Genomic DNA, 13,390 nt, shown 5'->3' with positions numbered 1-13,390 from the left:
ATATCCTTGTGCATAAGATTGTGAAATTTGACTGCATAACTAGTAATTAGGCAAATTCACAGCTGCTTGAGCAACCGATTGAGTGTCAACCTGGAGGAAGATGTTTTTAGTTAAGGGCCACGGAACTGTCTTGGGCTCTGCCTGGGCATTCGTTCACTTAACAGCTGCTGAGCATCTACTATGTAAAAGGCACTGTACGTAGCACTGTAAGGAAAACAAAGGCGTCCAGGTCCTGGCCCCTGACCTACGGAGCAGATTCTTGATCATAATTGATCACAAAGACAGGCTTTCCACTTTGCAGGTAATATAGAGCTGGGTGGCGTAGTTCAATATATAGGATGACAGAATCCAGATTTAAAATGACCTCAACTTGTAGGAACTCTAGGTCAAAACCTACAAGATGAAATTTAACAGTGATAGATGTAAAGTCTTGAATTTAGGTTTAAAAAATGGCATATGTACAGGATATGAGAGATGTGACTTGGCAGCAGTTTATGTAAAACGTTCTTGGGGATTTAGTTGATCACAAGTTTAATATGAGCCAACAATGTGGTGCAGCTTATTTTTTTTTAAAAAGCAAAACAATTTTGGGCTGTATTGGAAGCATGTGTGCTGATCAGACCACATCTGGAGTATTATGTTCAAGCGTAGTCGCCACATTTTATGAACGTTGACAAAGTTGAGTGTATCCAGAAGATAGTGACCAGGATGGATGGGAAAATGATGTCACATGAGAAATGGTTGAAGGAAAGAACCGAGGAGATTAACTTTTGCTTTAGGCCTCAGGTTGTTTGATTTATTTATTTTTTCAGTAGGCTCCTTGCCCCATGTGGAGCTTGAACTCATGACCCTGAGATTAAGAGTAGCGTGCTCTAGGGGCGCCTGGGTGGCTCAGTCGGTTGAGCGTCCGACTTCGGCTCAGGTCACCATCTCGCGGTCCGTGAGTTCGAGCCCCGCGTTAGGCTCTGTGCTGACAGCTCAGAGCCTGGAACCTGCTTCGGATTCTATGTCTCCTCCTCTCTCTGCCTCTCCCATGCTCATGCGCGCGCACTCTCTCTCTCTCTCTCTCTCTCTCTCTCTCTCTCTCTCTCTCTGTCTCTCAATAATAAATAAACATTAAAATTTTTTTTTTTTTTTTTTTTTAAAAAGAGTAGCATGCTGTACTGACTGAGCCAGCCAGGCACTCCTAGGCCTTGGTGTAGACCCTTCAAGTCTTTGCTGAGGTTCCCTTGTTATCTGTTCTCGTACTCTGTACAGCCCTTGTGTCTTCCTCCCTAGGCTCAGGCCTTGTTAGATCAGGCCAGGGGCTCTGTGTTCACAGTGACATCTGCGGGGCCTAGTACCGTGTGAGTGATACAGGTGGGTCCTTAGCAATGTTTAGACAACTAGTGAGTGCAATTTCTACATGCGAGGGCCTTGGGGAAAACCGATGAAAAGCTGTAGTGCCTGGCATCTATAGTCATGAAATAAAAGAACAGAAAAGGAACTTAAAAAGTTCCTAAAAGCTTCAGAATGGGTCTTTTTTCTCTTCTCATTTTCTTTTGGCCTCTGCTAGGACCTGATACTAGATGTACGTGTCTGCTTTAACAGGAATCTGAAAAAAGCATTCTCTCCAAAAGGAGCATTTAAAAAAATGGGTTAAAGTTCAGGCACCAGTATCTAATGAAAACGACGAGATAACATTTTTTAATGTGCAGGTTAGGACAAGAGTACGTGACAAAATGATACCCATCACCAGTGAGGATTTAGTCAAGTGGACACCCTCTCGTACATCTCTGGTACAACCTTTTGGAGCTGCATTTTGGCAATATGTATTCTCCAAGGCCTTAAAATATTCACGGTTAGAGCCAATAATTCCACTTCTGGGACTTTCATCTATGAAAGCCATCCCGAACACAGAAAGAGAAAGCCTTATGCACAGAGGTGTTTTCTGACAACAAAAAACTGGAAACAACAAAATATTTAATAATAGAGGAGTGACTGGTTACATAAACTGTGATATGTCCATTCAAGAGAATGTTATAAAGCCATTATAGTTGGTAGTTTCTACAGGATACACAGCTGTGTCTATATGGTATGCTGTAACTGAGCGGAAATAAATACATCTAAACCTGTATGTATATGTGCTGCCGAAGCGAGCACTATCTAAACCTGTATGTAAAAAAATCCTGGAAAGTCTCATACCAAGACGTCAACATTGGCTATTTTTCAGGGCAAGAAGATCAGTTAGTTTTGCATCTGGTCTCTTTTTTGCATTTTCTAAATTTTTCTTTACAACTCATTTTAACATTGAAGACAGTCTTCAGAGCCCCTGTGTATCGCCAGTTTTATCAAGGGCATTCTGAAATTGTGAGGAAAAGACAAACCCAAACATCTTGAGAGCAAAATTGATTTTCATTCTAAATTTAATTAAATTAATTTGAAGTCACTTTAATTCAAAACACATAGATGTAACTGTACCACGCGAACTTTAGATCAAGGCTATGTTAATGAACTTCACAAATCAAAGGTGATGCAACTCTTCAAAAGACAAAAAAAAAAAAAAAAAGGTCAGCATCCCGGATTCTGGAGCGCCAGGTACCCTTTGCAAAGGGAGATGAAAAAGTGCCTTGTAGGTAGCAGGCACTTAATAAAGTCTTGAATGGCTGGCTCCTGGAGGTGACGAGGGACAGATGAGAGATGGGTTGCTAATGGGTAAGATTGGGTGGCTTGATGGATACTGGAGGAACCTGGGTATCAGGTATTATCTTGTTAAATCAAAATCTGTTCTAAGAGATATTTAGATATTGCTCAGATGTATCAAAGTTGAAGCTGTCAGACCTCTATATATTGTAAAAATGCATCCATTACAAGTAATTTGCACTAACCCATGACTCTCTCTAGATATTCAATCTAGTTCAATTTTCTTCTTCTATCAAAATTACTAGTCGCTTTCCCAGTATCCATTGTTTAATTTTACATGCCGTGTACCAGTTCACAAGGCACGTTGGATGCAAACTTCGTTCTTGGTCCTGGAGTCACTATTGTTTTCTTAATTCCACTTAATAAAAGGGCACTGCTGACCTCAGAAAACTAGATGGGTCTGTTTTGTTTGTGATATTGAGGGAAATCAGCACTCTACAGGGGTAAATAACCTATCTGGTTTCACTGAGAATGTTCAGAATGTTTGAAGACAATCTCAGTTTGAAGAAATTGTTGGAAATTGAAGGAATTGTTACATATGTTAACCTACGATCTTGCTTTTTGCAACGTCAGTTCTGCTTAACATGTGCATCTGTCTCTGTGGAATTAACTTTCTCCTGTTTTCATGTATATTGCATGTTAAGGATAATGGGGGACAATACTATCAAGAAGGTGAATTTAGGGCACCTGGGTGGCTCAGTGGGTTGAACATTTGGCTCTTGATGTGGGCTCAGGCCATGATCATAGGGTCGTGGGATCAAGCCCCACGTCGGGTTCCACGCTGAGTGGAGAGCCTGCTTAAGATTCTCTACCTCTGCCCCACTCCCCTGCTTGTGTGCATGCAGTCTGTCTCTCTAAAATAAATTTTTAAAAAGAAGGAAAAAAAAGGTGAGTTTAGTACCAGCAATTTCTGTTCTTTACCTATTTTTTGTCCTTTTTGTCTCCCCCCTCCCGTGTTTTCCTCCCTCTTATTTTAAATATTTTCCTTCATCTTTTCTTGTATCACCTTATTTCTATCTCGATGGGAAGCACACTGATCTTCAGAACTGGTCAAGTCCCTTTTTGTTGTTGTTGGTTTTTTCTTTTTTTCTTTTACCCCAAATCTCCTCTAAATGAAAACATTCATACAGCATTGGATTGGCATTTCTACAAAGCCAAAGAGCAGAGAGTCTTCGAGAATGGGTTTGATATGCATTTTCTTTTAAGATGTCTTAGGCTGGTTGGTGCTGACAAGAGGTTGGTGCTGACAAGAGGTCTGATAACCTGAAGGTGTGATCTCCCTGGGATGAGTATTCTTACATGGGGATCTGAATAACTTGAAAGAAAACCGTGGACTTCAAAGCTCCGTTCACCTCATCCACAGTTAACTTTACAGTCTCACTGGTCTGGCAAGTGTTAATAGCTTGATCATTTGCCTGCAGATAACTCCATTGGAACCTGTAGGTTATTTCAATGGGAGATAGCCAGTGGGTCTCCGATCTCCATTTAGATAGAGATAGAATAATACAGAAAGAATTCTGTTGGAGTGATTTATGGAAGAGAACACACAATTCTTACGAATGTTTTCCCCCAGAATGTGCAAAACATGTTGGCAAATCTCAGTAGAAGATGTACTCTTTCCAGTTGTCCCAGTTTTCTGTGAAATGAGGTTCTTGATTACATGATTTTTCGACCCATGTTTTTTTTTAAAAAAACAACACCAACAACACCAACAACAAAATGGTGTGGAGAATAAGTGTCTGGTGATAAACATGTAAAATATTGGTGCTTGATGGTGGTGGGGGGGAATGTCTTCTGAAAGGGGCAGATGGTACCCCATGGGGTGAAGATGGGGTGGTAAATTTACTTTCTTTACCGTGTGCATAAGGTCAGGTACAAATGGCAAAAGCAAATGAAAGGTAACCTTGAGGCCGTTTGCACTTAGATGTCAACTTTCTTTCAGGAAAGGCTATTTTTCTTTATTTTTGTTCTTATACAAATCTGGGCCCCAGTGTTGTTTGCTTCTCTTTTTTATTGCTGCTTATTTAGTGCTGCTTCATCAAGGGCTTAGGTTTCTCTTTGAAGTGTCCGAGTCTTACCTCTGTAATGCAGTCCTTAAAGTCTCTCGTGATTCGCTAGACTTGAGCCAGTGACCTAGCCCGCATATTTTGCCTTAACTGCCTCCTGCTTTCTCCCCAATATTTGAGTCTGTGGGGGTAGATATGCTAGAGTGATTATTGGTGCTGGCACATGCCCCCCTCAGTGACTTTCTTAGTCTTGGGAACATCTTCCCTGTCTCTCTCTGGGGGGTTCAAGGACTATGCATTTTCACAGCTAAGCCCTGCCTCGTCCTCTCCATCTCAAACTGGCCTCTTTGTCATTTCTGACCTCTCAGAGCACATACTGCCAGCCTGACAATGGTCTCGGCATTTAGTTTTATTATTCTCTAGCCTTTCAGGTATTTTCCTTTTTTATTTCCCAATTAGTTTGCAATGCTCTGGAAAGGAGACCACATTTTATTGAAAAACTCTTTTATTGACAAGATGCATGTGCTCCAGGGACACACTTTATTGTCACACAGTCTGTGACCAGAGGAAGAAATGATGTAAGAAACACAGGGCTCTGGGATGTCAAAGGAAAAAGAAAACTTAGGAGTGAGCAAGGACTGGTACTGAGCTCTCATTAAATACCAATTAAAATCATGTCAGATACATCAGAAAACATAAGCTGGCTATAGATGAGGATGTTAGTGGTTATTTTAAGGTTATAGCACCGGTTCAAAACACTTCAGCTGTACCTCAGTGTGGACACAGCTGCTGCTAACGTCCTCAGGGGCTATGTGGATGGAGATCCCGTGCTGTCTTTGCCATCCAAGCCGGGCTAGGGACGCCAGTCGCTGCTTGTCCAGTGCCCGGTGCCCACTCAGGTCTTCAGGCGGAGAGCAGGTAGCCCGAGGACCAGGTCCTTGGTGCCTTCCCTGCCCTTCCAGCCGTAGTCCCGTGTGTGTCTGCCTCTCTCCTCGGTCACATGTGCTCAGTGTGTCAGGGTCAAGGCTAATCAGAATCCAGAGCCAGATTGAGGACCGTGAAGGGGACGAGGACTGAGCGCTGGAAAGGCAAGTACGGAGGGAAGGGGTGGGAATGATGAGAGTCAGCCCCCGGTTGGCTGCCCGCAGCGTTGCCCTTTCCTTCTCAGCGAGCGACTTGCCGCAAAACGATGTACGCGAAGAGGAAGTTCGGTTGACAATAGTGAGCCGTTGGGAATGGTTGTATAGAGCACAGTATGATAAAACCATTAACAGTGGTGTTTTCAGGGGCACCTGGGTGGCTCAGTCGGTTAAGTGGCCGACTTGGTTTCAGCTCAGGTCATGATCTCACGGTTTGTTGAGTTTAAGCTGGGCGTGGGGGGTTCTGCTGACAGCGTGGGCCTATTTGGCATCCTCTCTCTCCCCTCTCTGTCCCTCCCCTGCTCTCCCTCTCTTTCAAAATGAATAAATAAACATTTAAAAAAAATCCTCTTAAAATGGTGTTTTCGAAGATTTTTAATGACAGTGAAAAATGCTCACAAAGTCATACATATGTAAAATAGCAAAACATAAAGCAACCTATCTGACCCCAGTTGATGATCTATAGCATACATATAGAAAATACTATAAGGAAATTGCTAGAATATTAATGGAGATTATATTTGGGTGGTGGAATCATGGGTATTTTCTTTATATCATATATCCTAAATTTTCTATACTGCAGATTGATAATCCTTTTTTTTTTAAGTATAGTCTCCATTTTATTATTTTTTCCCCCAGAGAACAGTTTTTCTTCATTCCTTAAGGACTTAGCTCCTTACACGGGCTTTGGTGGAGGTCGTGGGGCGGCACCCACGGGTCTAGATCGGGGTGGGGGTGTTCGGTCCTTCGGTGCCTCACGCGAGTGATCCTGGACTAGTTTGCCGTGAATGGCACGGCTCACACAGTAATGTAGTTGGACATATAGCTTGGGAAGCACATAGGCCTCGAAGATACTTGCTTCAGAAATGTCCCTGTAGGCGGCAGCCTCTCCTGTGTTCCAGAAAGCGAACTTCCTAATGGCCTTGTCCTTGGGCACGCAGTGGGTACAGTTGGTGCATAGGCTGCATGTGGCCGTGGCCCTTTGTGGCACGACTGTTACTCTTTCTTTTCTTGGTCATCTTGGAAGCGAGGACCCGGGAGCAGATTTATAATTCTTATGATGAATAAAAAAAAAAAAAGGAAAGAAAAGTAACAGCAATGGAGTATCTTAGAATCTCCTTTTTTTATTTTAAAGAGAGAGAGAGTGTGTGCATGTGAGCAGGGTAGAGGGACACAGGGACAGAAGGAGAGAGAGAGAGAGGGAGAGAGAATCGCAAGCAGGCCCCACGCCCAATGTAGAGCCAAACGTGGGGCTCGATCCCACGATCCTGGGACCGTGACCTGAGCTGAAATCAAGAGTCAGATGCTCAACTGACTGAGCCACCCAGGCATCCCTTAAAATGTCCTCATAACTCTCTTCCTCGTCAGAAAGGCTTATTTGAAATATCACTGTAGTTTCTGTTACTTAACGAAATAGGTAGTGCTCCAATACTGGGTTAATGCAAGATATTTAAAAATAGGTTCTTACATTTAGATGGCATCTTCATACATGATTTTTAGAAATGGGAAGGACTTCATATGTCTTCTGGCTCAACCCCAGGTGAAGTTCAATAGTATTCTTTGCTAGTTCTAACACACCTGAGACTCACAGTCTATGTCACTTGCTCAGGTCACACAGCCTGGAAATTTGTAACTGAGTAGAACAAAGGACTTTCCTAGTTTCCAGTTATATTTCCAGTGAGGAAAGACATTTTTTACATTCCAGGGGTAGTGGCTTAAAAACATACTCCTCAAATTTGTTTTCTTGGAAAAAAAAAACAATTACTTTTTGTTTTCCTTTTCAGATACATAACCTTCACTCAAACATATCTAGAGACAAATTAAAAATTCTGTGTGTGTGTGTGTGTGTGTGTGTGTGTGTGAAATGAGCAAATTATTTGGATTGTTTTGGTGAAATAAAAAAAATTGGTGCTTGTGATTGAGAATATTTCCAAATTAAACACGAAACCCTTTAATATTAAATAAATAATTGGTGTAATAATTCACTTACGTTAATGTGTTCTGAGCATTTTTTATAACTTCTTTCAAAAACTTAGAATTATTTGACTTATAATTTCTGAATTAAAAGGTAGCATTTCAGCAGATGCCTTTAAATACGTCTATCATAGAAATGTTTTTTTTCGGTGGATTTTTATAGTGGTATGTTATTGGATTAACTAGAAATATAGTCATTCCTTTGATTCAAGCCGAAACTCCTGGAAAACCTATATGATCCTCTTTATGAGCAATTTAACAACATAGTCTTCCAAAGAAAGAGATATGGAAAACACAAAACATAATCCTACTTTGTGAACAAGTTCCCAGATTCCCCCTGGGGTTTGCTTGCTGGGCCTTTTGGTATTAGTAGTTGGCGGTCGCTCTGGCCATAGCTTGTTTGGAAGCCTGCTTTGCCCACTGGTGGTGACCCTGCCACCACCAAGTAGCCAAGAGAGTATGGAGTGGAGCTGAACAGTGGGATCTCCGTGACAGAAGGTTTCAGCAAGTGGTTTCCTTCGAGAACCTTTAAACCAGTCCTAGGTGAGATTTCATATCCTCACCTCAGTCCCTGCCCGCACCGCCCCCCCCCCCCAACCCTTGTCATTTTGTTGGAGGAGCATTTGAGCAGGAAATTTATTTTCAGTTAACTAGGAAGATATAGGTTGGTAAAAAGGTTCAAAGAAGATGAAACCTTGTACCTTTCTTTTGCTGAACCCCCAGATGTTGTGCAAGGAGTGAGGTATGTACATCTGTTTCCTCAGGCGCTGAAGCTAGTCTATCTGGATGGCCTCTGACTCTTTTTAAAATTTTTTTAAAAATATTTATTTATTTTTGAGAGAGACGGAGAGACAGAGCGTGAGTGGGGGAGGGTCAGAGAGAGAGGGAGACAGGATCCGAAGCAGGCTCCAGGCTCTGAGCTGTCAGCACAGAGCCCAACGTGGGGCTCGAACCCATGAACCACGAGAGCGTGACCTGAGCCGAAATCGGACACTTCACCGACTGAGCCACCCAGGCATCCCGGGATGGCCTCTGACTCTTAAGAAAAAGTGCGTAGAGTTGCTCCTTCTTACTACCACCACTGGATTGTGTTTCTTTATTGAACACACATCCATTTTTTTTCCTCACAGATCTTATGTACAGTGCCCTGTGTGTGCCAGGCAATCAATAAATATTTGATTGATTGTTATCTTCTCAATGCAAATTCAACATTTAACGTTCAGATATTGAAGTTTCCCTGTGCCGAAGAACAAAGAAGTCTCTGCTAGGAGGATGCCTGCTCGGGTACTCGGAACCAGCTACCATAGGTCAATTGGCATGTGTGTGTCCTGCTTCCATGCTTTAGTTTAAGTGGAACTTCATAACCACTAGACCACTAGTCAAATCCCTTGTTTTAACAGTCACCTAGAAAATGGAATGTCCGATGGCCGGTGGGAAACCTGGAATCCTAGAATGCAGTCAAACTGTTGAACATTTCTTGAACTAGGCTTCTGGGTGGCAGAGAGTGGGACGTAGTGTTCATGTAGGTAATGGTTCACGCTTAGTCCCTGTTCTCTGGGATCTGACCATCTAGTGGATTAGAAGTCACTGAAGTGGACTGATGACGAGCAGTTTGAAGAAGACACACCTTGACAACTGAAAGAGACTCGCTCTGGATTTGGTTGGTAGTGGCTGTTCATGCCAGGCTCCCAAGGTGCTGGAACAAGGAGGAGAAAGAGGAGATGTGTGAGTAGACGGATCAGCAAGAGACAGCGGAGGAAGGAAAAAGGGATGGCTGTAAAACGGTGGGTGTGGCCTCAGAGAAGTAGGGCTCCATTCAGTAATGTGCTGATGTTGGCTGGGGATATTGTGAGGTCAGTGCACACCCAGCCCTGTGTCCCACGCTGTATGAGACTGATGTTCATTATAATAACCAGAGCCGTTAAATGGTTTATGTTTCATACACAGAACTCCCATTTACAAACAAATGTTAAGAAATATCCGTACAGCAATGCGTAAGCATTTAAAACGTTACTTTTTATCTAGCAGACGTCAATCTGTAAATACTTAACAGGGTCAGACATCACAAAGGATATAAAAACCCTATGTGTGTGCCTTTGAGCAGTTTACTTGGCAGAGAAGACCAGACGTATACAAAGGAAAAGTTTACTCTTGTTAAAAGGCAGTGCATGCCAATTGCTTATAGATAGTAACCGCCAGTGGAGCCCAGGGGAACGGTCAGCTCCCCGGGGCTTTGGGCAGTCAGGAAGAGTTTCCAGGTTCTCGAGCTGGCCTCGGTGGTTGGGCAGGATTTGGGTTGGCCGGACATAATGCCAGATTTGCAGAAACGCTGTCTTTTGCCCTCTGAGAAGTTGCAGTGTCTGACCTGCTCTCGTCAACTCCTCCCCAAAACAGGCTTGTGCACTTAGCAGTAATAAATTGAACCATCAACTCCTTAAAGCACACCTGGTTGATAATTAGCTCAATCACATTGTGTTTCGGTCATTACCCTTGGATTTCCCAAGGATGAGCTTAATTCATCTCCCACATTAAAGTGAGTGCCTGCATGACCCAAACTCAACTGAATAGAATTTCTGTCTCTATTATGTCAATTTAATGCTGTGGTAGTTTTATTGCAAAATAGGTATTGGGTTACAATTTGCCACCCAGATATCTGCGCAGAAATTGTTAACGTATGCTGTAAAAAAGATCTCCAATGGCAGAAGACTCTCCTTTTTCTTACACAGTGCTTCATCTGAAGGCAGACAAAGAGGAAATGAACTGAAACTCTGATTCGGGGACTTGAGAGTTGATAAGATTAACGGTTGTTTATTCAGAGACTACTTATTCGGGTTTTATAGCTTATAAACGTATTGATGATGGATACAGCCCCTTGCCTCCAAGGTTTTACAGAGCTTATTTTGTGTTTTAACCACACTCCCTTCGCCTCTGACCTGCTGCTGAATGTGCAGGGAGAAACTGCTGGTGTATGTGCTGTATTACCCAAGGAGGAAGGGAAAGGGGCACCTTTATTATATCGGATTACTAGCCAGATGCCTGGAATGCTCAAATCTACTCACTGGTTGCTGTTTAAAAGGGGAAAATACAGATCTAACCACCTCTAGGAATGGTGCCAGGTGTCTGTAGTAAGGCAACCCAACTCCAGAAGGCTATAAAAATAGCCCCCAAGTAGTAGGTTCTGATTTCCCACTGAGCTGACCAATAAATCCAACATCCAGTTAATTAAAAATGCTGGGAGGGAATGTTCATCCTCCATTACCCACCTGTCCTTGTGAATACTCATTGGTTACAAGCGGGAGGCTACAACTTAGCGTGTCCGTGTCTGGATTAGGAAACTCTCTTGGTCCTTTTCACAACTATCCGGAGATATAAATGGCCAGTGTGGTGGCCTGATACTCCTCCTTGGTTGTCAAGGTTTATTTGAGGCTAAATTGATGTGAGGCTTCCAAAGACGAACCCAGTGATTTTGCTTGCCTCGGGGCTTCCAGCACCATCCTGAAGAGCATAGTTAGACAGACTACCTCATCCCTCCCTTGTTCAGGCTATGAGTTTTCTTCTAGTCCGCCAAAACCTGATGGAAAACCTTCCTGCCCTGATTGCTGCTAGGAGCAGGATACCACAATAGACTGATAGGCAGAGAGAGTGCTGGAAGTTGAATCTTCTAGAATTTTAACTTGATAACACTTAAGAAATCAGTTTGTAAAGCAAGCAAAAACTTGGACCGAGTAGACCATCAATATCATCCTAATCATTAAAGTCATTGAAAGGTGCACAAAGAAAGCAATCGGGAGTATGAGACTCGAGTTAAAAGCTGGAAATAGGAGGGGCACCTGGGTGGCTCAGTCGGTTAAGTGTCCGACTCCGGACTTCGGCTCGGGTCATGATCTCGCGGTTTGTGGGTTTGAGCCTCACGTGGAGCTCTGCACTGACAGCATGGAGCCTGCTTAGGATTCTCTCTCTCTCTCTCTCTCTCTCTCTCTCTCTCTCTCTCTCTCTTTCTCTCTTTCTCTCTCTCTCTGCCCCTCCCTTGCTCGCATTCTCCCTTTCTCTCTTTCAGAATAAATAAACATTAAAAAAAAACTTCTTAGAAAGCTGGAAATAGGAAAGCTGTGGGGGTGATGGTGGGTGGGGAGACACAAACTCACAGAATACAACTCTGGTCACCAGGGATCCTTTCTAAGGCACCGCTATTAGTGAATTATGTTTCTTGCAGACTTTAACATTTTAACTTAGAGGCATTTTGATGGAAAGAGAAAATAGTAACGAAACTTGACTTCTAGTCAGGGCTCTGTAACTTGCCAATTTCCCTTTCTCAGGCTGTTTTCCTCCATCTACGAACGTGTCGGACTAGAGAAGCACTATGATTCTTTGTACACACCCTGAATTCATGGGACAGTGGGTTTTGAGTCTTTATGCATTGGAACTAGAAGTCTTTACGTAGAGTGAAAAGTTTTGGGAGAGACTGCTGAATCCAAGGGTGCAGAAGCTTGGCAAGGACAGAAATTTCTCTTATAAGTGAGGAATTCTTTAGTAATCAGGAGGCCTGATTGATTGGGGGTGGGTATGTAGATTGCTTTTATTCATGCTTTCGAGGTGCATGTGTGCATGTGTTCGGTTTCCAAAGCTGAGGCTCTTACATGATTTGCTGTGCATTAGCAAGGTATGAATTATTAATTCTGCTTAGACTTGATCACAAAGACCGCAAACTGGGACCCTATTATCTGAGGGTCTAATGCATCCCCTTTTCTCCGTCAAACTAGGTTTGTAAATTGTCATCAGGCCCTCTAAATAACACCACTGTCTGGTGCTACCTGAGATTTCTTTAATAAGGAACGTCAGGGCGACTTAGAATCACATCCTATGAGAAGAAGTTGAAAGAATGGAAACTTTTTAGCTTGGGAAATTAGAGTTTCAGAGGCTATGCTGCCTGTTATCAAAAACATGAAGGTTTCTCAAGTCAAAGTAGAATTAAACTAGTGTGTGTGTGTGTGTGTGTGTGTGTGTGTGTGTGTGTGTGTGTGTGTGGTGCTTTGGTGTGGGAGAAGGCAAACTGGGATTAATGGAGGAGAGCTATAGGCATAACTTTCTTAAGCTAGGCAAGAAGTTTCCAGCAGTCTAAGCTGTTCCAAGTAGGGAGAATGGGCTACCTCAAGGAGGTGGCAAAGTTCCCACTGCCGGTCCCCATCACAACCCTCGCTGCAGTAAAAAGTTAGTTTCTTTGAATAGAAGTTGGACTCTGTTTTCTGGAGTAGACCTGTAGGGATCCAGTGGTCTGGGGATGCCTGCACTACACTGTGAACACTTCCAGGGCCCATACCGTGTCTTACTTGTATCCTCAGCACCTAGCGTAGGGCCTGATCACAGAAGGAGCTCGGAAAATGCTTGTTGGTCAACTGAATGAAACTGTAAGCAACCAATAGATGCTTTTGGTCCCTAGATCAAGTATTAAATTGGTTCCTGGGTGTACAATGTCCCCTTTCTCTTCAGATATTTCTATGGCTTTCACACACAGCGACTCCCCTGCTAACAGCTTGTCATTGTCAGAGAACTAAAACAGTTTGGTCGACAAAAGGCCCTTCCATACCAAAA

At 43.0% G+C, this 13,390-nt stretch overlaps 1 protein-coding gene and 1 pseudogene across 2 annotated transcripts in view; one reads left to right on the top strand and one right to left on the bottom strand.

Moving 5' to 3' along the window:
* The window catches only part of GPC3 (glypican 3), a 421,980-nt gene that overhangs the window by 74,601 nt on the left and 333,989 nt on the right, over positions 1-13,390 (top strand). The window lies entirely within an intron of this gene.
* On the bottom strand, positions 6,504-6,846 carry LOC101086885 (annotated as a pseudogene).

Source organism: Felis catus, chromosome X, assembly GCF_018350175.1.
Source record: "Felis catus isolate Fca126 chromosome X, F.catus_Fca126_mat1.0, whole genome shotgun sequence".
Taxonomy (NCBI): Eukaryota; Metazoa; Chordata; class Mammalia; order Carnivora; family Felidae; genus Felis; species Felis catus.
This window is presented reverse-complemented; position numbering and strand designations above follow the sequence as displayed.